The following is a 22,112-nucleotide window of genomic DNA, read 5'->3' as shown; positions in this document are numbered from 1 at the left end:
CAAATCATGTTAAAGATTTGAAGCAAAATCTTAATAAATGTATGGGAATATAAGTTCTCTGAAAAAGTAAGAAAAAAATGCAAAGAGAATTTTTGATCACAAAAGAAGTATAATTGTGTGCATTAAAAACAGGAGAAGAAGTGTAACATAATATACAAAGCTGTGCGCTAGGTCTGGCCGTGATAGTATGTCATGGGCCTCCATGCTTAGATACAGATAACCTAGGGACAGGCAGCCCTACGGAACTTAGCTGCACGCTAAAGATAGAATCAATAAACAGTATCAGAACTTAAGTAGACAATCTATCCCCTAACAAGGTGTGCTAGTGACAATCCACGTTCAATTTATAATATGTTGGTTGCCAGCTCTGGTGAGAATCGCCTGTATTAAATGTTGGGATCTAAAAATCAGTACTAGACAGTCTCCAGCCTATGATTTATGGTCTCTACCAACCCAGGTAACCCTTCTGCCCATTTTAAATTTGGCAGATAAAGCCTCCGTTAACCCTGTTTTTGTGCCCAACCAAAATAATGTTTTCTTTCTAAGGGCATCCCATGGTTCCCTTGTCTGAGTCAGAAGGATTGGGACGTTGGCACGAACTATAGTGTAGGGGTTGCTGCCGGGGGTAAATCAAGCATACATGATTCCTTACGTAGGGCTTAGATTGGGGTAAAGGGACCCTCTGCTGTTTTGCTCTTGAGTTGGATATGGCATGAGCACTCAAGATGGTATTTGCAGTGCAGTTTGTCAAGTTCACATTTATAGTGGGGGGGGTTGGGCCCAAGGCCTGATGGTCTAAATTCATTAATGGCATTGGACCAACACTTTCATAAGACTCCGCGCATGACATTCCACCGGGCTTTTGGCACGTGGACTGGCTCGTTAAATCCCTGTATGGACGAATATCAGTATTAACGTTTGTGGGGAGTGTTGAGTGCCTACTTTGTGCTTTAATATATCCTCAATTACATCCACCCTAGCCATTAACTTAGTATATCACTTACAGTTTTGTGTAAATCATCTATTTTGTCTACAGTCTTACAGAGATCAGCTGACTGATTCATAAACAAGCTAATAACGGAGGGTGAACCCTTCCTAACAACGTCAGGTTTGCTTGGTTTGTTTGTTAATTTCCATTTTATTGTAATATCTGTCCTAGGTGCTGGTTGAATTAGATCTGTATGGTTAGAAACTGAATCTGGATTTCTAGATCGCTTAGATTGGGGCTGTGGGTCGCAATCCAGGTCGCTCACTTATATATGCCCTGATGTGTCTTGAACACACTTATCCCGAGGTGATTGACCCGGTGCGACCTATGGTTGGCTAAATAAAGAGGCATTGTGTAAAATTACCTGGGGGCTCCTAGCTGCCCTGTCTACTACCTCCTCTTGTGTTAGGGACTCTTCAACTGAGTTGATTTGTTTTTCAATGGCCCCGGTTAGATAGTTCATTAAAGATTGCTGTGCACTCCCTGACGGTTTGGGAATGTTCTCCACTTTTCTCTTACCCATCCCGTACCCTCACTCACAGAAAAAACAAAGAGAGTTACCACACACTCAGGAAATAAAAAAGTGTGGGGCTTAACCTCGTATGATCAGCAAGCTAGGTATCAGTAAATGGAGGAAGAGAGGCCTTCCATAAAGTCTAGTGCCTACAACAGGAAGCCAGCTGACATGCAACTCCCCATAAAAATCAAATGTTTCAAGTCTATGTCCCACAACAGTGAAGGCTCGAACTAAACTAAGCCATTCAAAATGAAGCCGTTAGCTACTTGTCCTTGCTTGTCTAGGCCCTCAAACAGCCTCAGGTGGTTAGTCAATAAATGTGAAAGGTCCGGAAATAGTTGCACAATGAAGAAGGACTCACCGTCGTAGGTTCAAGAATCTGTTTATGTACTTTTCAGGGGTATGGCCCAGCACAGCCTCCTCCGGTGTCTGACGGGCTAAGATGGGCCCGTCTTGGCCCGGTCTTGGCCCATGTAGAGCCCGGTCACGTCCCACAGGCGTTCCGCGCTGCGGGACCTTCACCGACCTTTTAGGCGTACCGCGGCCCTCCTCTCTGCCGGTTGGGATCGGGACCAAAGTGCGGTGTGTTTGCAGTTAGGGTCCTGGGTCAAAGTGCAAATGCTATGCTGTGCTTCCTGCATTCAGTTAAAATCCCAGGAACATGCGGAGATGTAAAAACAGCCAGAGAAAATATAGCAAAAAATAAAGACGTGTAGTAACGTATGCAAAGCAGCAGGCAGGCTGCAAAGTGCTCATGCTAACTTAGTGAGGATGACAATGTCCCAATGCACCACATGACAACCTCCCCTCGGTCAGGCTGTTAGCCCTATGCAAAGACAAAAATCAGAGGTAAGCAGAGGCATAGCGTCTCAGTGTTATTCCAATGAGAATAGTCATGAAACCCAAAACATTTTTATAGCAAGGTTTTATTTAAAAAAAAAAAAATTGACAGTTGGTACCCATTCCATTCATAATTAATCTTCGGAGACCAAAATGTTGGGGGAAAATCAGAATGCCATGAATTCCAAAATCTTGTCTGTCCTTTCCATAGTAAAAAGGTATGCCATCCAGTTTAATAGATCGAACGAGCACACATGCTCCTTATTTCCAGAGGCTGTTAGAGCATGCCAGGGCAACCTGTGTTAACTTCGATGAAACTCTGTTCTATGAGGTGCTGAGCTCAAGCACATGTACTCAAGTTTGCCGTTGGTCCAAGTAGGGGATTTACACAAAACGCCTACCCTTGGCAAATTCCTGGTCATGGGCCTTCAACGGACCCAATAATAATCATAATCCAGGGCAGCTTGTGTGGTATTGGAGAGGCAGACATGCAGGACCCATTGACAAGGGCACCGGAGGCAGTGGAACACAGGTTACACGTAGGTGAAGTAGGTAAAACTGAAGGTCAGCCAATAGTTGATGGCAAAAGACTTCACTGGCATAGAACCAAAATGCTGCCACATTCGATCACGGCACAGTTGCAACTGGGCAGCTCCACAGATTGAGCATCCATTGCATTCATTGCGAAGCAATACTAGGAGAACAAGCATGCCACAAATCAACAGGAGCACCAGGGGAAACCCTCCGAAGGCAGTGGAAAAAATAGAATGGATAAAGTGTGGTATTACTCCAAAAATAAGGAATAAACAAGGCCAGATCCCACAGGTTTAAAAAAGTGGGCAAGGCCCTCTGTATCAGATGCATTAAATATTTGGTGTATTAATTCTCCAAAATGGTGTAGAAGATTCATATTTAGCAGCAAGTGTATCTCACTTGCGGTTCTCGCCACCTGTAATTCGAAGGTCTCTCGAGCTGATGTGATAGCCACTTCTTGTTGAAACAATAGCGCTTTGAGTCTGCTTAGCCTATTGAAATCTGTTTTCAAAGTTAGAATAGAAGGCCAAAGCGAACTCTACAATCCCATGTCGGGGTGCAAACAGGACATTGCTGCAAAATGTAAAGCATTAGGAAACTGCTGCTAAATACCGGATGCCTGCCCATAAGCGGCAGCCGTCGTGGTTATTCAAAATAAGTTAACTACCATAAGAAAGCAAAGTTAGTGCGTGATTAATAGCAGGGACAGCGTTACCTTTAATAAAAGAAGCCAGATTAGGTTGCAGAAACTTTGCAGCATCCGTGAAGTTTAACCTGTTTACAGACTAGGGAGTGTCGCGCTGTGGAATCACAATCCTTCCGGTAAGAAAAACCTTTTTGTCTGTGCATTGACATTCACCATTGATATTGGCCAGAATCATATCGGAGACAATAGGGAACAACCCTACTAATTTCATCCCCAAATCCAGGGCTGGACCAGCTCCGTGTGCATCCTGTACTTTTTTTAGAAAGCTCCATAGAACGCTCATGGAGGGGGTGCCAAAGCATAGTGTATACAGTGAAGCATACACCGTCCCCCAGGTGGTGCAGTCACCTAAAGCGGCAATGACACCACTCGGCAAACTCATTGTAAGGATCCTGTGTTTTTCTAGAGGAGTAGTATGTGGAAAAAAGCTTCAAGTTGTTCACATTTTTGTGCCAGCCAAAATGGAAAGTCATCCCTATTCTGAGGACGTTTTCCCATCACTGAAATATTCATGACGGGACTAATAACAAGACCACCACCATGTCCTAGTAGCTGAGGCTGGAGCCACATGAATAGCAAGTGACATAACTTTGGGGCACTACTGTGTTCGTGGATCAGCAATGTATGTAACGGATGTAGCTCTGCAAGTGTAACATTATGATAGTTCGGATGTGGTGTATAACCTGCCAAAACTGGCCAGGTGAGGAAGGGTGCCATTAAGCCAGATAGTATGCTCTCAGGCTGTCAATGGAACTTTAAGTAATTCATGAGGACAGTATGTGCCACAATTGCGACCAATTGTGTCATATTAGAAATGAAACAACGAATCAGAGAGAACGGTAGCACAAGACAGGGTAAAGAAAAAGCTTTTAAAGTTAAAGCTTGAAAAACCTATAAATACACAAATATAGGAGGCCAAGCCCTCCCCACCACGGACGTCTCCGTATTGCAGATAAGCACAAGCGCTACTCAAGGGTCTTGTGAATACGTACCAGTCCAAACATTGGTGTTGCCATGTTGCAGGGATCTTGAACAAACACAGATCAATGCACAGGATTATAGTACCTTGGTGTATAGGGACTGGGTCTTCCTACTACCTTAGAACCCATGAGCACAGAACCAACTCCTATGGTGTCTCACTTGCTCGCCTACTCACTCACAGAGATATAAATGATTAGACACCCCAGAACACAACATTCGCAGCACTCTCAGGAATCGCAGTAAAAAGACACAGCCTTTCGCTTATACTCTTGTACTTGTCCACAATAAGTTCTGACAGAGAGACAAAACTGTTTAAAATATGTATTTTAACAAACGTACCCTAACATGCAGTACACGTGCCACAACAAGCAGGGAACTTTTTAAGACAAATATAGTCAGTATAGCAGCTAGTCTTTAAACCATTAAGGGAGATGTCATCATGGAAAGACAATCGAGCCTAACCTCCCTCCCCGTGCTTCGGAGTAGACTTATTATATATTTGAAGATCTCTGGGCTTTGTTAGCAGACCCCATCCATACCTTAGCCTATAGATGGTAGATCTACATCATAGTTGCTGTCTCGCTCTTCTTCCTAGAAAGATCCATCTCCAAGTGTGTGTTAACTATTGGTGATTCTCACTAAAAAACAAAGTGCATTCTGCAAACAACAGCTGCATCTGTATGTTTTGTCTAAGGGCTAAAGTCTGGCCAGAACAAAATAACAAGGGTCATTGTTGTTCGGCCTTGCACATACTGTTCAGAAAAAATCCCAGGAAAATGCAGAGAGTGAACACAGCGATGAGTTCTCATGTGAAAATAGGCATAGAATTTCTTTTTTTTTTAAAGACTTATAGTAACGTGCGCATTACAGCAGGCAGGCTGCAACGTGCTCATGCTACTCATAGTGAAGACGACACGTGACAGTACCGTCACTGTGCATGACGTGACAGTAGAAAATCTCTGGTGCTGCATGTGGAGCCCTTTGCATTGATTTTAGTGCAGAACAATCTCCTGGCACTAAACATAGGTGCGAGCAGCGCAATGTGACGCAATTCTGCCCCTTACGTGATCCAGGAGGATGTCCTTTCAGTGAACTCATTGAATTTGGCATTGACGGCCTTCTCAATGACTTTGGCTGAGAAGGGGAGCAGGAACGTGAGTTTGTAGTTCTTGAGGTCCCATTGGGTCGGCAGAGGGTTTCTTCTGCCGGGGGCTTGAACTCTGCATGTTTCCAGTCTTCAGTTAAGATGGCGGATTCAATGTAAAATGTAAAGCCGTATTTGTAAAGCACAAACTACTCACCCTTACAGGTCTCAAGGCGCTTGGGGCGGTCGTGGAAATTAAGTGAGCTATTGACCAGAGTCACATGGTGCTGAGCTGAGCTGCTGCTGCAGCCAGGGATCAAACCGTGAACCCTGTGCTCCGAAGTCAGCTGCCCTGGCTGCTGCACCACACCTCTCCACCTGCTGGACTACAGCTCTCCACTGGAGCAGTTGATTGTGCAGGAGTTGGGGTGCGATGTAGGTGTTTGTCTATTGAAGATGTTGGTGGAGCAGTCAACGTGGGAGGCTTTGGAGTGGATGCTCGTCGTGATCATGAGGGTCTCGTCAATGGTGCGGGAGGACCAGTTGAGCAGTGTCTGCAGGTGTATTGGTCAATTGAGTGCAGTGGTTCAGTGTGAGGTTGGTGGGTTTTGGCTTGTGAAGCTGTCAGAGATTGACTTGATCTTGTGGTGGAAGAAGGTGGCATGGTTGTCGCAGAGGTCTTGGGAGGGCAGATGTCTGCTTTCTCCGTGCTGATTTTGTCTGATTCTATAACCACTGTAAAGAGTTATTGGCTGTTGTGAGTATTGGTGTTGATGCATTCCTGTATGGCAGTTTTCTTGGTTTTGATGATGTGGTGGTGTTCAGTGACTGCGGTTTTGAAGGCAACATGGTCTGCGGGCCTTGCTGTTATTCCATCTCTTCCAGGGTCCATTTCAGTCAGCACGGTCTAGGCGCAGACAGGCTCAGACGGGCTTACCTTTACTATGCCAGCTGCCCTGCCGTACAACAGCCGCCATTAAGTAGTGTTTGGGAAGTGTGGGACAGCAGGGAGGCAGGCCACAGGGGATGAGCAGCAGCAAGTGCATGGAATGGAAACAAAAGTGTGAAATGAGGAGAATTTGGAGAAAGTGAAAAAAACAATAAGAGATGAAAGGAAAGTGAATAAAGAGCAGAGGACTAGAAAGGCAGCACGCAGGAAAACAGAGGGCAGGGAGCAGCAGAGCAGAGATGCTCCCCATTGGATCACCAGGGATGAAGCACAGGATGGTGGCTGATGGGGGAGGAGGACCTTTAATTTATGACCTGAAGGGTCATGGGCAATAGCGACCATGTGGAGCTGTGCGGCAAGGGAAGCAATTTACTGGAAGAGGTCAGTAAGACCGCTCCTTCACTGTGCAGGGGCCACCAGTAAGTAGTGTTTGCGGACAGCCGGTCAGCTGGGAGGCGGGAAGTGAGAAAACAGCACAGAGGGAGACGCCAGGGGGATAAGCAGCAACAAGAACACAAAAAGGAAAAAAGGTGTATAAAAAGAGGAGAAATTAGGGAAAGGGAAATGAGCAATAATAGATAAAGAAAGGTTAAAAAAGAGCAGAGGAGCAAAAATACAGAAAGAAGAAAAACAGAGGGCAGAAACCAGCAGCAGAGCAGAGAAGTCTTTGCCTTATTATCTGGACAAGTATTATCTATACTTTGTACATCATGATCACTCAGACCATTTAGATGTTTCCTACGAATCATAATTAAGAAGCTAAAACAAGTGAGATGGGGTGGCAGAAGCTTCTTACTGCATGCTGCTAAGAATTGGAATCAACTCCTCCAGATCATTAAAAGCTGTAACTCCTTGCTGTCTTTCAGAAAATTGACAAAAACCTGGCTCTTTAATCTAGAATAATTCCTGCTCTATCAGCACTGCTCACGTGTCCTCTGATTAGCGCTAAGACGCCCATGGGCATATGTGCGCTTTATAAAACTACAAATCAAATCAAATCAAATCAAAAGCACAAGTTAATAAGATAAAATAAATTGTCGAACTACAGTCTCTACTCATAAAACCTGTGGGTGAGAGATCTCATTGGCAAAAGTCAATTCACAATTTAAAAAATGCACTATTTTGTTGCTCGCCATACACATCATGACCTACTTGAGATAGACCTTGATGATGGACATAGTCACATATCTGCCTGGAAGGGTGATGATAGATCTCATGTTTAAACTCCCAAAGCCACCTGAATCTGCACCTTTCACAGAGCAAAGGGTTTTCAATTCTTTTACAATACTATCAGTCACAACAGATTTCTCTAGAGTAAAACTTGTATTATATTAATAAAAAAATACAAATGTATGGTACTGAAAATTTTAAGACAGGCAACCTGATAACAAGATGGCTCAAGCTTTTTATAAAAAAAAATCCTGACAGCAAAGTGGTAATATAAGTTATGAGACCCTCCTTTGATCTCCCTGACAGTGGTGTAAAATGTAAAAAAAAAGTGGTATAGCCATTATTGTGGTAACCATCAGTGGCCTATGTTTCCTGAAAACACAGGATTCCAAAATCCTTAAAAAGGAAATCCCATCATGGTTCTGGCTTTTTTTCTTAAAACTAGCTACATTCCTAAAATACAGGTCTTAAATATTTATCATGGTTAGAAATTGGTTCGGTGGTGCTGGAAGCTAACAGATTCAAATAGCTTAGATCACAAGTAACAGTGTCCTGCAAATACATTTTTGTCCCCCCACAGTAACAAACTATGCGGCCAGAAACGCTTCCCATGTCACGGGTGTCCCAGAGTTCTTTAGAGAACGAACATTAGCTGGCACCCCCCCTCCTCCTGTCTGTGGGCTGCTGGGGGATGTAGTTCCACACCAGCAGCAACAATGCTGCCAGGAATACATCCCCTGAATCTCTGTCAATTTGTTTGTGCCCTTCCATTACTCACTTTCAGGGACCTACTTTTGCAATAGGCAACCCAATGAGAGCGCATTGAGTGCTTAAGTATATTTAACTTCCTCCTACACGCTGCATGTTAGTCTTACTCGCCAATGTGTTTGTCCCCTTCATCCCCTCCATGATGTGCTCATCCATATGTGGTTCTCCCCACATCACTTACTTGCCTTGGTCCTTTTCCCCCTGCTTTCCACGTTGCTCTCCAGTGGAGGCCGGTATGGCTCGATGGTGGCGGGTGGGGGAGAGTTAGGGGTGTGGGGCTCACGCACCGGGGGCAGGAGGGTGTACCTAATTGAAAAAAATGAACTTACCTTGTCGCCTGGAACCACGTCTCTGCTCGAGGAACAGGAAGCACAATCAGGCCTCACTGACTACTCACAACGCTGCAATACAGCATTGTGATTGGTAGTCAGCCCGGCTCCCCTGACCAATCACAACGCTGCAGTGCTTTGCGAATTTGTTTTGAGCGCCCTGATTTGACGCTCAACAAGGAAATGGGGTCCTGGGTATGTACTCTACGCAGGCTGTAATGCAGCCTGCATGGAGAAAGGGGAAAGTGCGCATGACTGGTTTGGGCTGCCTGAAAGGGCCGACCCAACTGTCATTGCGCACTGAGGAGTGTGCAAACCACTCCTCCCCTGCCTGGTCCGAGAGCAGAGCAGCCCCGCTCACCCACCCTTAAAGCAGCACAAACATGAAATGATAATAATTTATAAGTGACTATCATTTTCTGTTTCTATTTCACAGTGTTTGAAAGCAGTGGGGCAACACTCCCATGAAAATGGAGAAGCCACCACTGTTTCTCTCTCTCTCACCCGTTTGCGTTGCTTTGCCCCCCATCCATGGCCTCTGTGTTGCTTCCTCCCAACTACACCCTATCAGCCAGATTCATCATTCTCCCGTTTTGCGAGCCCCTAATAGCGATTCATAAGGAATCGCTATTAAGGACTTGCAAAACGGGATTCATGTAGGAATTGCAAAAAATATTGCGATTCCTACATCTTCCTTATTTGCGATTAGCAAATTGCTAATCGCAAATAAGGAATAACTCCCCATGCATTCCTATGGGCCTACAGGCCCATAGGAATGAATGGGGAGTTATTCCTTATTTGCGATTAGCAATGAGCTAATCGCAAATAAGGATGCGATTTCAAGGGTGCAGGGGTGTCCCAAGGACACCCTGTAGCACCCCTGAAATGTAATCTACATTGGTGTTGCGCACACACATGTCCAAAGGACATGTGTGTGTGTAACATGCAACTTAGAAAAATGCATTTAAATGCTTTTTTCTAAGTTTTTGCTATTTACCACGAGGTCTGACCTCTCGGTAAATAGCGGCCAAAAATTGCAATTTCGCAATTTTAAAATGCTTCATGAATTGCATTTAAGGAATCTCAAATTGAGATTCCTTAAATTTAATTCTTCGCAAATGTGCGAATTCTTTAATAGCGAATTTTGCATTTGGGATGATGAATCCCAAATGCAAAAATTGCACTCGCAAAAGGCAAGATTCTGAGAATCTTGCCCTTTGCAAGTGCAATTTAGCTTGATGAATCAGGCTGTATGTATCTTCCCACACCCGCTTTAAAAGCAAAAACACTATCACGTAGGTTGTTTTTCAGGCATCTAACTTGGATCTGTAAATTAAAAAAACAAGGCTAGTCGCATTTTGTGGGCACACACATGTGTCATGTTTGCCTGTTAAATATCTTGAGATGCAACATTACAGTTTTTTTTAAAATTCTGCCTTAGCCATGCTTCACAGTGTAGCGGCTGCTCTACAGCTTTGCTAAACCCACTGGCAAAGCTTGTTGTTATTTTATGTATATGCCAAGTATTTATCATAAAATGTTGCATGTCCCCTTTCAGTTATAGGTAAGAGGTATTCATCTAAAATAAACAACACATTAGATTTTGAAAGCTGAAAGTGTATCTTACGTAAATGAAGTTACCCTTTTTGTACTTTCTTGTAACAATTTATTTTACATTGTCTTTTAGAAAGATGTGACATGTCTTCTTCCACTTTATGAACAAGTAACTAAGGATTAGGTAAGTGTATTTTGTCGAATCCATAATGTAGCCCTTCCTCTCTATTTAATCTAAGACCCTGGTTTTATAAACATTCTATTTTTCACAATAAATAGTGTAATGTGTGTATGGACTGCTTGACCTGCAAAGACACCTGCCAGCACAGGGAGCTGATGTGTTCAGTCCTGGCTTTGCATTTGTGCATAATCTCCTCCACCCTCTCTCTCTGGCTCTTCCCAGATCAAAGGAAATCATTGCAAGTGTTGCTGCTGTAAACTGGCCTCCCCTGTTACCCATTTCCCACTTAGAACACCCCCTAGATGGCTAACTGTTTTGTACTGTTGAGTCAATACCTTGAGCTGCAAAACATGACACTCTTTATAGCCTTCAAAGTATATTACTCTATTAGATGCACATTCAAGGTGATGTTTAATCTTCCCCTATTTTGAAAGTCTCTCTGCAGACTAAGGACTTAAGGGAAGTGGTAGAAGGTATAAAGCTGCAAGTCACCCTTGATAGTTTTCAACTAGTTTCCACAGCCTTGTTGGATGCCCTGGAAGCATGAATACCTGCCACCCTCTGTTTCTGCTCCTTGTCGGATGAGGCTTTATGGGGACAAGAGAAGGAACATAATTTTATTAATTTGCTAATATTCTACTTTAATTCAGGCAGGACAGAGATCACAATAACAAACACCCCAGGCCTTTTGGCAAGGAAGAGAATACAATCAGCAAGTAAAGTAATACATATGCATTTCAATATCTCCCTCCACTCCTCAAACAGATACATATTTCTCTTTAGGTTTGAAAGCAGTCCCATTACATTTAGGAGTAAGCCTGCTCTGCCCATGTTACTCAGAGAACTCCTTTCTTCACTCTATGTTCTCCGATTCCTGTGTTTTTTGTTTCCTGGACTTTCTGATCATGCAACCATTGGACCAGTGCTGCAACCTGTGATACCAGTACTTGTTTATTAGAAGGAGCAATGTCTAAGCTTTAGAAAAACTTTATAAAAGCACACTTTTACTTCTTTTTGCAGCACCGTTCACACCCAGAAAGCCCTCCTCAGGCGGTGTTCTTTCAGCCCAACTGCAGGCTACTTCCTCTTCTTTTGAATGTTCGCACAGTAAACCAGTGTCTCCATCACTATTGAGGGCAAATTAAAAGTATCTTTTCGAAACACATCACTTTAAAACATGTTTGTACTAACCAATTTGTTGTCACTGACCAAAACACACACTCTGTTCATCTCCTTTCTTGCCATCATGATAACCCATGTCTCCTCAGTCCCACTCCTTACCAATCTCATTATTAGCTGTATCAAGATCATTGGTACTCCCATCCAACGAGCTCTTTATCTCAAACAGCCCTTACTTCATCTCATAAATCAGTTTCAGTCCATTCATTTTAACCCAGATCTACAGCTAACAAAAACAACTCTAGTGATTCTTTCTCATTATATTTCCACATCTCTAAGGTACCACACTGTCTCTTTCCTGCAATTCATTTTTGTCTGCATGTTCCCATGAGCATCTAATAATCACCGGGTCATATATACATATTTCCATCTTCCCCTCTTAGTAGAGATCTTCTGTAGTTGATGACAGAAAATATTAATTAGATAAACTTGGAGGTGTGAATGTATTCCTCCCTATCATTTATTGTCCCCTTCTTATACTCCTGATTCACTTGGTGATATTGGCATGCTTGGGGTGAATGATGCATGATTTGATAGCCCTTTGTTCACACATCTACAAAGGGAATGGTTTATTTTTGATTAACTGTCAGTTTGGTGTCCTGTCCCTTTGGTTAAGGGGTCCCCTCTCTGGTTGTTCAATACACACACAGTGGCACAGAGTTTCCCTCTACGCGGATGATGCGTTAATCCATCTCTGATATCAGAATGAGGCTCTTGGTGGTCTAATTGAATTGTTAGATGCCTATGCATGGTTATTTGGGCTGAAAATAAGCTGGGCGAAGTCTGTCCTGTGTCCAATGTCGCCCATACCCATGCCACGGAGACAGCAGCGACCTCAGGCCCCACTCATTAGCGCATACAACTCTTTCAAATATTTATGGATCCAGATTTGTTACTCCTCGTACGATATTATAGACGGCAACCTGGGTAAGGCGATCACCAGTGCTAGGGCCACACTTCCGTTCTGGACCAATCCTACACTATCCCCCAGGGGCCGGATAGCCATCTCCAATATTCTCCTCCCTAGGGTTTTCTTTTTTTTTGCTTTTCTCCCTTACAGACTACCCCAGAAAATATTTCAGGACCTACCATCGCTGCTTCTGTCCTTGATATGGGGCGGCTCCAGGGAATGGGTAGCACTTTCAAAGGTACTTCTCCCCATATCGGAGGGTGGAGCTAGGAGCGCCTAATTACAAATTATATTACGCAGCCACACAGCTCCAATGGCCTATGTGCTGTCTTCCAAAAAATAATGTATCTGAATTGGACGCTTGGGCAATACCACTAAAATAGCCAGCCTTGCTTGAATGGCTGTCAGGGTCTAAAACGCCACTGCGGAGGACAGACGGATGTATCCTGATGTTAGCAGCCTGGACATGATACGTGTTGCCCAGTAGTCGTCTGCCACCATATGCTCCGGATCTCCCTCTCGATACAATGCCAGGTACATACACTCGCCTAAAGCGCCCAGAATTGGCCGAATCTGGCAACATGGGGAGACTTATTCACAAACTCAACCCGATGTGACTTTGATACCCTTGTGGACGACTATGGTGTGTTGCCAAGAACTTTCCTCCTGTCTGCAACACTAACGCAGCAGGCATCACAAATCTGGGGGGACATAAGTACTCTACCCACAAACTCAGAAGCCCATCTCTGCCCATCCCATTTGTCATTACTGACACCTGGGACGGGCAGGAAAGCTATCACAGCCATCTACAACTGCCTTAGAACAGACACAGCCCCTCGCTCACTCCACTGCGTGAACTCTGGAATGCAGCACTATCCATCGAAATCAGCGACAAACAGTGGGTGCCATGTGTGGGAATTCCTAAGATTATATCCACAAATGCCAGAGTAAAATTCACACAATTCAATTATCTACATCATACATATTTAACCCAGCAAACATTGGAACATATGTACCCATCATCTACGGACACTTGCACTCGCTGCCAGAGCTGAGACGCCACGTTTTTTACACATGGTTTGGTCAAGCCCTCAAATCAGAAATATTAATACCAGCAACAGGAACTCCAATTCCTGCACAGGGCGCACACTACTTGCTCGGCATCACGAAATGTAATGCACGCCACAAGAATCCTAAGAAGTTCCTAGAATTAGCGCTGGTCTTGTCTAAGCGCACACTAGCTATGGCCTGGAAATAACCAGCGGGCTCCTCCATCCAAGGTTGGTTAGTGGCCCTCCGCCGGGCCTTGGTGGACAAACACAAAATACAGGCCTCCCATGCTCCACAGCCAACATCTGGGACGCAACCTGTAGATTGGCAACACTATTTATCCACCATAGAATCCAATTATAGCGGGACACGCACTAATCCGTAATATACCAGCGGTATTACCATCATAACTCAATGGACCACCTGGAATAGTACAGTAATATTTATATGCTTTATCAAGGGAAGCATGTCTCTAAGCACGCGCACACTCTACACACAGACTCAGATGTCTATCACTTTGGCCACGCCCAGACACACCTAGTCTATTGAGTGGAAACAAAACAGTGCCATCTCCTCTCCCCACCATTGAAATTAGCACCGGGTCATATACCTCACTGTTGGCATTATGAACACGCTACACAGACAATGGTTTCACATGAACAGTAATCATCGGACAGGCACACTAGTTTATTTAAGCTGGATAAAATTTGCTCTTACGATTTGGTACAGCTCTTAGGTTAAAAATATTTTGAAAAATCTTGAGAAGGATTAATGTTGCTGATACTGGATTATTGTAATGTACATCATGTCACCCCCACCATGTGGCACGAAAATGCAAATCATAATGAACAAAATATGTACCCTACTATGGATAATATATTGCTGTAAGTTGGATTAAAAATTCTATAAATATTATTTTTAAACAAGAGGGAGCATGAGACAAAAATGTATTTCCAGAGAAACCTTCAGTATAAGAAAATGAGAACCTACGGTTAACCTGTGAGAAAAAGTAATATTTACCCAAGTATCACACAAGAGAAAGTAATGATAAATACCTCAAAACAATCATATGGAAACAGTACACTCCAAAGTACGCCAGTTACCGGGCAGGCTGTTTTCTTAAAAATTGCTTTGTTTCCCTGAGGGAAAAAAGAAATAAATTATAGACAGTTTTTCGGAAGTCTTCCAAAACATTTGGGCAAAAGAGTTCAAATATAATCAAAAAGAATAATTAAGTTGGGAAGAAGAAAAACAACCATAAGTACTCACAAACGCAAAAAATATCTAAAAATATTTTCTTAACTGAACAAATTCAACTAAGAAGATAATCTCTAGCATCTAAGTCTCAATTGGTTCATATCATATTGAGAGCATGCCATTCGGTAAATATTCAGTTGTTTGTGAAAAAGTACAGGTTGAAAAAGCAGAAAAGAGTTAAAAAGAAAGGGTGCATTAAGTCAAATGAGCCAAGCGATCAATGTTAAGACCCAAGTTAGTCATTTTACTAACGTTCTGTTAGCCAAGTAAATTTTAAGTCCCAAATGCTTACCAATATACATTTTTCAGAATGCATATACTGCATAACTTGACAAATTTGGGATGTATACAGTGCCAGTAGATATTATGGATCTGGTGAATCCCACATACAATTTAGAGGTATGCTTTAAGAAATATTTTCTAAAATTATTGTATACGTCATGTAGACTCAAGCCACCATGAAATAGAATACTATAAACTGTTAATTTCAGAATGCACTGTTATTCACATGAAAATGGAATTGCTGTTCTGTTTGGAGTCTTCTCTAACCTTGGGCAGACAACTACGCTACGCTTGCGTAGTTAGCGAAGTTTGTGCTACTTCGCACTACGCGAATTGCACGTAGTACAGTGCAAACACGCGTAGTGGTCATTTTTCGCTTGCTCGCGGTCCTCAACGTCAAGTTGGCGACCGCGAGTGAGCAAAATGACACCCCAGCAATATTTTTTTTTTCCTCGTTCGTGATCTGCAACATCAAGTTGGCGATTGCGAGCATGGAAAATAAACCTCCCGGCGAGATTCTCAACGCGGGGAGGTCAGGTTTCTCATTTTGAGTGGTCGCGTATGCTCGCGACCGCTCGAGATGAGAAACTACCAGTCCACGTTGAGAAAGCTGCTGCTCGAGTAAAAATCTACTTGAGCGGCAGAAAACGACAGCTCGCACTGTGCAAGATGCCGTTTTCAATGATTGCACAGTGCGGACAAGCATCCGGCACTGTGCAATCATCGCCAACAGCTCACTACGCAGTTCACGTAGCTCTACGCATAGCTCGCGTAGTGCGAAGTGCACTTTGCGTAGCTACGCGTATCGCTATTTCGCGAACTACGCCCAGGGTTAGTTCTTCTCCAGTATTGTAACAATATTAAGTATGTATTTTTTGCTTTAAAAAATATTTTTTTGATTTGTCTAACTTATATGTACATATTTTAAAATGTTGGTTTATGTGTTTTCCTTAGCCCTGAAGAAGTCCTGTGTAGACGAAATGCGTCGGCTACTGGATTTTATTATTCATTTCATTGATGTAACTTTGCATGAGAGTATATTCAATAAAGAATAAATGAAGAAAGAAAATGTCAACATCAGAAGTATTGACTTGTTCACACATGAACTGTGATCACTGTTGTTGTTGATAAAAAATCTCTTGCAAAATTCTTGCATTCTATAGAAAACGTTACGATTCGTGGTTGCCGAACAACTGTTTGCATTTTGTGTCTTGGAAATATTCCATTTTGGAGTAGAGAGGTGTTGCACTCCTAGGTTCTCTGCACCACTGAGAATATTTTATATATATCCCACAATATTATTTTCAAGTGTGGTTCTTCCTTTGCCTCTACCCCTCAGTTTCTTGTTGTATCACCAATATAAATATGACTAAAATTCAAAATTTGAATAGGGAGAAGTGCCACAAATGGCTGACACCATCTTATCTGAGGTAAGATGGGAAAACAGCATCCTAGTAGAGACGTTGTAGTAGTAAAGTGTTAAAATTGCTGAAAAGGTAAAAAGTAACAAAATGTGAAAAAATGAACCCCCCTCAAACATCCACAATCCATAGGCATGCTATGCATGTCCAAATCAGTGCAGCATGTCTGAAGATAGAAACCTGCTTGGGAGGTGTTGCTTTTAAGCTAGCACCCTATCAGAATATAGGTTGGAATGGGGTGAAGAAAGATCAGCCCCATTCCTATCCTGAATTCTGATTGGGCTTTCAACAGACCCATTCTCAGTTGAAGGTTTTGCACAGTGCCCTCTCAGACTCCTGCATTGGTTTTTAGCCGGAGCTCGCTTCCTGATATTAATTTTTTCTGCTTCCAATTCTTTTGAATCATTGGTAATTGTACTATTTAGTAGCAATATATTTAATTGAGCTTGCCAAGTCACAATTTCCTTCTAATTTTGGTAGAGGATCGCACTTTTCCTATTTCTTTCATCACACTACATAAAGAGCTGCATTATTTTCTCGTTTTAACATCCAGAATAGTCAAACTTGCCAACAAAAATATATTTATATAGTGGTCAAGGATGCAAAATTCCATCATCAATTCCAGTTCAAATAATATTCCATCGTTAATATGGTTATTTTATGCGTATTTGTTTTAGATTTCTTGTCTATGCCCATCTAGCTCTACTTGACTTCAAAAAAATCAATCTCTTATACAGCCCTAATATGGTTTCTTTCTTTTCTTTTTTGATCCTGCCACTGTTAATCCTCATTCCATGTCGAACAAGGTTCAATAAAGTGAATTTTTTTTTAATTGACCTATTAGTTTAAATCATTATGGACATCTCAGAAAGAAACATAGGAATATATATTGGTTGAGAACACATAACAGGTAACAATGTAATTTGGTCCTCGGTTACCATCCAGGAATTCTATTACTATCACAATTTTGCGGGACTTCTTTATAGTATTTTAAACACTAATAACAGTACAAGCAATAGGAATATGAGGAATTTAAAAAATGGCTGACACCAATGTGTACTAGGCAAAGTTCAAACATAGTATTGGTGAACCACCAGATAATGACAAAATCAAAGACCCAACATTAAGAGATGACAGAAAACTAGAAAGGAAGACAAAGCAACAAAGGAGCATATGATCATGGGCATTGCAGGTGGAGAGAGCACTCAACACTAATGCAAAGGATAGGGAGAAGGATGGAGACGGGATGTCTGATCCTAAAGGAGTTGGTATATAGGTCATCGTTAACTACAGGAGGAACTGCGGAAATCAAGCCATACAAATGATCCAGCATTGAAAAGGAAAGCTGGAGACATTAGAAATCAGGAGCATATCAGTTCAGTTCAGTTCAAAAATAAGTTTATTTAGACCATTCGGTCTTTAAACAACAGCTCTTACATTAATCTTTAAAAGATCTACACATAAAACATCATAGTCTTAAAACATGACATCCATAAAAAACTCATTCGTAGCAATTTCAACATCAATAAAACTTCTTTTTAGATTATTACACAATTTGTTGTGTTTAGACCCCTAATGTGGCAGGGAACTTATATACACCCTGCATAAATTTCCCTATGGCTATCGCGATATCTAACTTTTCCATTTCTGCGAGAAGCTCCCATGCTTGTAAACGCGCCCTTATATTGTACTTTAAAAAGATCGGAAGTAGCATTAATTTACGTAATTCTAAAAAATGATCACAATCCATTAAAATGTGTAAAATGTTACATTTCATCCCTATTTTACAATTACATTTACCATCTTGTTGCATTACTCCAGATTTTATAGCACTAATGACCACATCTGGGATAATACCAATTCTGATCCTAAGCACTTCCATCCTCAGCCAACAATTCGCTAGTGTGTCTAGGTACGGGTAAGTTATGTCTTTCACCCTGCTACTGCGCAACCATTTTACAGAATCTTTTTTACTTAAATACTCCTGGTCTGCTGCTCTAGACAATTCTTTCCCCTGCTTTTTAAGTACACTCTTTGGTATTTTGTATTGCATATCATATCATATTAGCTCATCAGAGAGCTCACGCCATATGTTTGTGCAGTGGAAAGAGATACAGTAGGCAATGCTTACCTTGCTGTTGTGGAAATACCAAAGGTTCAGTAGAATGGCAGCATTTCCCCACCATGACAAATAAATTCACATGAAACCCGAGTCAAGGGCATCTAGGGACAGCGATCAAGGACTGGCCTCAGAAGCTCTATGGTCCACTTGTTGGGGTAATTTTTTAGGCGGTGTTCCCAACTTTAGTTAAATCACTCATTCAGAGGAAGAAATGTGTGATAACTAGGGGTGAGTGTAACTCGCGTACTTCAGTGTAGCATATGTATGCAAAATTAACAAAAAAGTCTGCAAGATTACATAGAAATTTGCAAGATGAGTAATTCTGCTTTTAGCTCTATTTTCCTAGTGCAGAAATGCACCTTTGCATCCAAAATGGAAGCCTGGAGAGCATTGCTTCAGATTGTGCTCTTTCTTTTTTATTCGCTTTGGGTTCTTGGTCCCATGCCGCTGAAGATTTCACTGGGTTTCGCAGTTCTCAACCAGGATCTGTAGAATTTGGAGAACCGTGCAGGTAACCACAAGTCTGTCATTGGCTTCCACAAAGCCAGTTACAAATTAAATACAATTTATGGTAGCTGCAACATTTTTTTCAAGCTGTTATGGGCAGCCAATCAGGCTAATTTGGTTCCACAAATTTGAATCACAGTTTGTGGAACCAAACAGACAATAGGAGGAAAATCTTGTTCACCCTCCAATCAGTTTTGAGTACTTTTAATATTGTTTGATTCAGGAAGGTTTGCAAGACCACACTCATAGAATTCTTGTCTTCTTTTAAATTTAACCTGTTCATGCCCAACTCAAGGTGGTTTTTAAATGCCAAAGGCCTAGTGTAAAAATGTTTTTAGCATTTTCAAACCCTCTAATCGCTTACATAATAGGGTTTGCAAATGCTAAAACCCTTTTTCAAAAATACATTTAGCAATTCTAAAAAGATTTTCTTAGTTGCTAAATGGGTTTAGAAATGGTTTCCAAATTTCTATTTGGACAGGTTATATTTTCGCATCCCTAACAATTCTGACTGTGATGTATCAATATTTTCGGACAAAAATCTGGTTGCAAAACGTTGAAAAGTAACAGACTACCAAGTTGAGGTGGTAACTGATTTGCAAAGGGGAAGGGTCCCTTTCTAAATCTGGAAAAAAGTATCAGTTAGAGCTGTCCACAGTAAACAGGATTACTGTCTTCTCTCAAAGAAACTTTCTGAAAAAAGATACACTTTTTAATAACTTTTCTTTATTGTTTTTTTTTAATTGTCATAAAAAATGTACAGTCCCAGCATTTGTAAGTATGCATTAGAAATCAGTGCAGCAGATACCAGAAAGCAAATATTACAGAGTAATCTGTAATGAATCACAGTATTAAAAGGATTCCAGTGTCAACAAAACATGTAATTAAACAAATCAAATCATGTATCAAAATGGAGCTAAGTCCGCAAGTGGCAAATGAAGATAGAAAAAAGAAAATAAAGGGATGAAAAGAACAGAACAAGAAACAGAGAAAAGAAAAAAGAAGGAAGAAGAAATTACCAAGTAGTTAACTTGTTTGATTGAATAACTTTATTCGGCTGGTAGTACAACCTTAAAAGTATGCATACATACGTATATAAAACAATAAAATGCATCCAGAATTAGCAATTAAAAAGTTGAAATATACATAAAATCTAGAACACAGTTTAGATAAAGTGCATACTGCCATGTGATCGTACAGCAGCAAGATGAAATTGGCCTACAACAGTACAAGTTCCTTCATCTAAAAGGTGCTGGAAGAAATGATAAGCTAGGACATTTGTCTTAAGTTCCTTAGGGCCAGATGTAGGTAAAGTCAGTTTTGTGAGTCCTTATTAGCGATTTTTTCCGCATCTCTATTAAGGACTCGCAAAATGCCATGTAGGTAGAAATTGAAATATTTTTTGCGATTCCTTAATATTCCTTAATTGCGAATTGCAAATTGAGATTCGTAATCAAGGAATACCTTCCCATTCATTCCTATGTGGCCCATAGGAATGATTGGGAATTGTACAAGCAATTTGCGAGCACCCAATAGGTACTTGCAAATTGCAGGCGCAATTTCAAGGGTGCAAGAGTTCCAGAGGGACACCCTGTTCCACCCCTGAAATGTGCATGTGTGCACATGTGGCGCACATACATGCCCTAAGAGCATGAATATGTGCCACATTGCACTTTTAAAAAAATCTAAAAAGTGTTTTTTAAAGAAATCGCAAATTACCACCAACTTGAAGTAGTTGGTAATTTGCAATTCCTTAAGGCAATATCACAACTTGTGATGCATACTAGCATAGGAATTAGGGAATCGCAAATTGCAATTCCCTAAATGCTTGCCCAAAATAAGGAATTGCAATTTTGACGATTCCTTATTTTGCAAGTAGGTCCACATTGGACAAAGCTGGATTGCGATCGCAAACGCCAAAATTTGCAGAATTTCAGCATTTGCGATCGCAATTCGGCTTCCTACATCTGGCCCTAAGTCTCACAAAGGGGGCCAAAAATCTTTTAGTATCAATTTTACCGAATTTACCAAAGAAAATACAAGAGTAACTATTTAACGATATCGGCTCTGTACTGAAAAAGAAAGGAGCGTTCCTAATACCTTCCTTCCTTCCATAGGAGACTATTAGAATTAACCCCAATGTTTATCATCAACTAGATTGCAACATTTTTTGGGGGGTGATTCATCCCTAACCTTCTTTCCTTGCATCTGCGCTAACATTTTATTTGGTCAGGTTGCTTCCTTCTCAAAAGTGGTCAGCTTTTCTGGGAGATTAAGAGGGTGTGGACATCCTTGAGATTAAAGGAGACATATTTTCTTCAGAAAGTGGGTTTGATACAGAAGGAGGTAGACAACCTGCTCATGGCAAGAAGTCATCACCATGTTTTGCATTCTGTATATATGAGAAGAGGGCCTTGCCTGCTTCCAATGGTGAAGGATATCCATTGTAGCTACTGCAAGTGCTGTAGCTATTCACCTCTTCCTGTAATTGTAAAGGTCTGCCACTTTTAATAAGTCATGGAGAAAGTTCAGTGCGAGGGAGGTCACAGAGTGAGGCCATTGCAAGCATTCATTGTACCCAGGACCTGTTGCCAAAATATCTTTAGAGAGGGGCAGGATTATATCAAATGTAACATGTCGCCAGGCTGGTGGTCCCAACACCAGAATACCGCTTTAGAATTCAGGTTAGCCACCTTGAGACAATGTGGGGACCAACGCCAATCATGCAGCAATTTGAAGAAACTAAACTTGAGCCGAGCCTTGCAGAGACCATTGTTATGTGT

At 41.7% G+C, this 22,112-nt stretch overlaps 1 long non-coding RNA gene across 1 annotated transcript in view; it reads left to right on the top strand.

Annotated features, from left to right (window-relative positions):
• LOC144766567 (uncharacterized) overlaps window positions 1-16,354 on the top strand; it is a 176,261-nt gene extending 159,907 nt beyond the window's left edge. The window contains exons 5-6 of the long non-coding RNA XR_013597840.1: window positions 10,554-10,604; window positions 16,234-16,354. This is a non-coding gene — a long non-coding RNA (uncharacterized LOC144766567). The remainder of the gene's footprint in view (window positions 1-10,553; window positions 10,605-16,233) is intronic.
• The last annotated feature ends 5,758 nt before the right edge of the window (window positions 16,355-22,112 follow it).

Source organism: Lissotriton helveticus, chromosome 7 (assembly GCF_964261635.1).
Source record: "Lissotriton helveticus chromosome 7, aLisHel1.1, whole genome shotgun sequence".
Lineage (NCBI taxonomy): Eukaryota > Metazoa > Chordata > Amphibia > Caudata > Salamandridae > Lissotriton > Lissotriton helveticus.
This window is presented reverse-complemented; position numbering and strand designations above follow the sequence as displayed.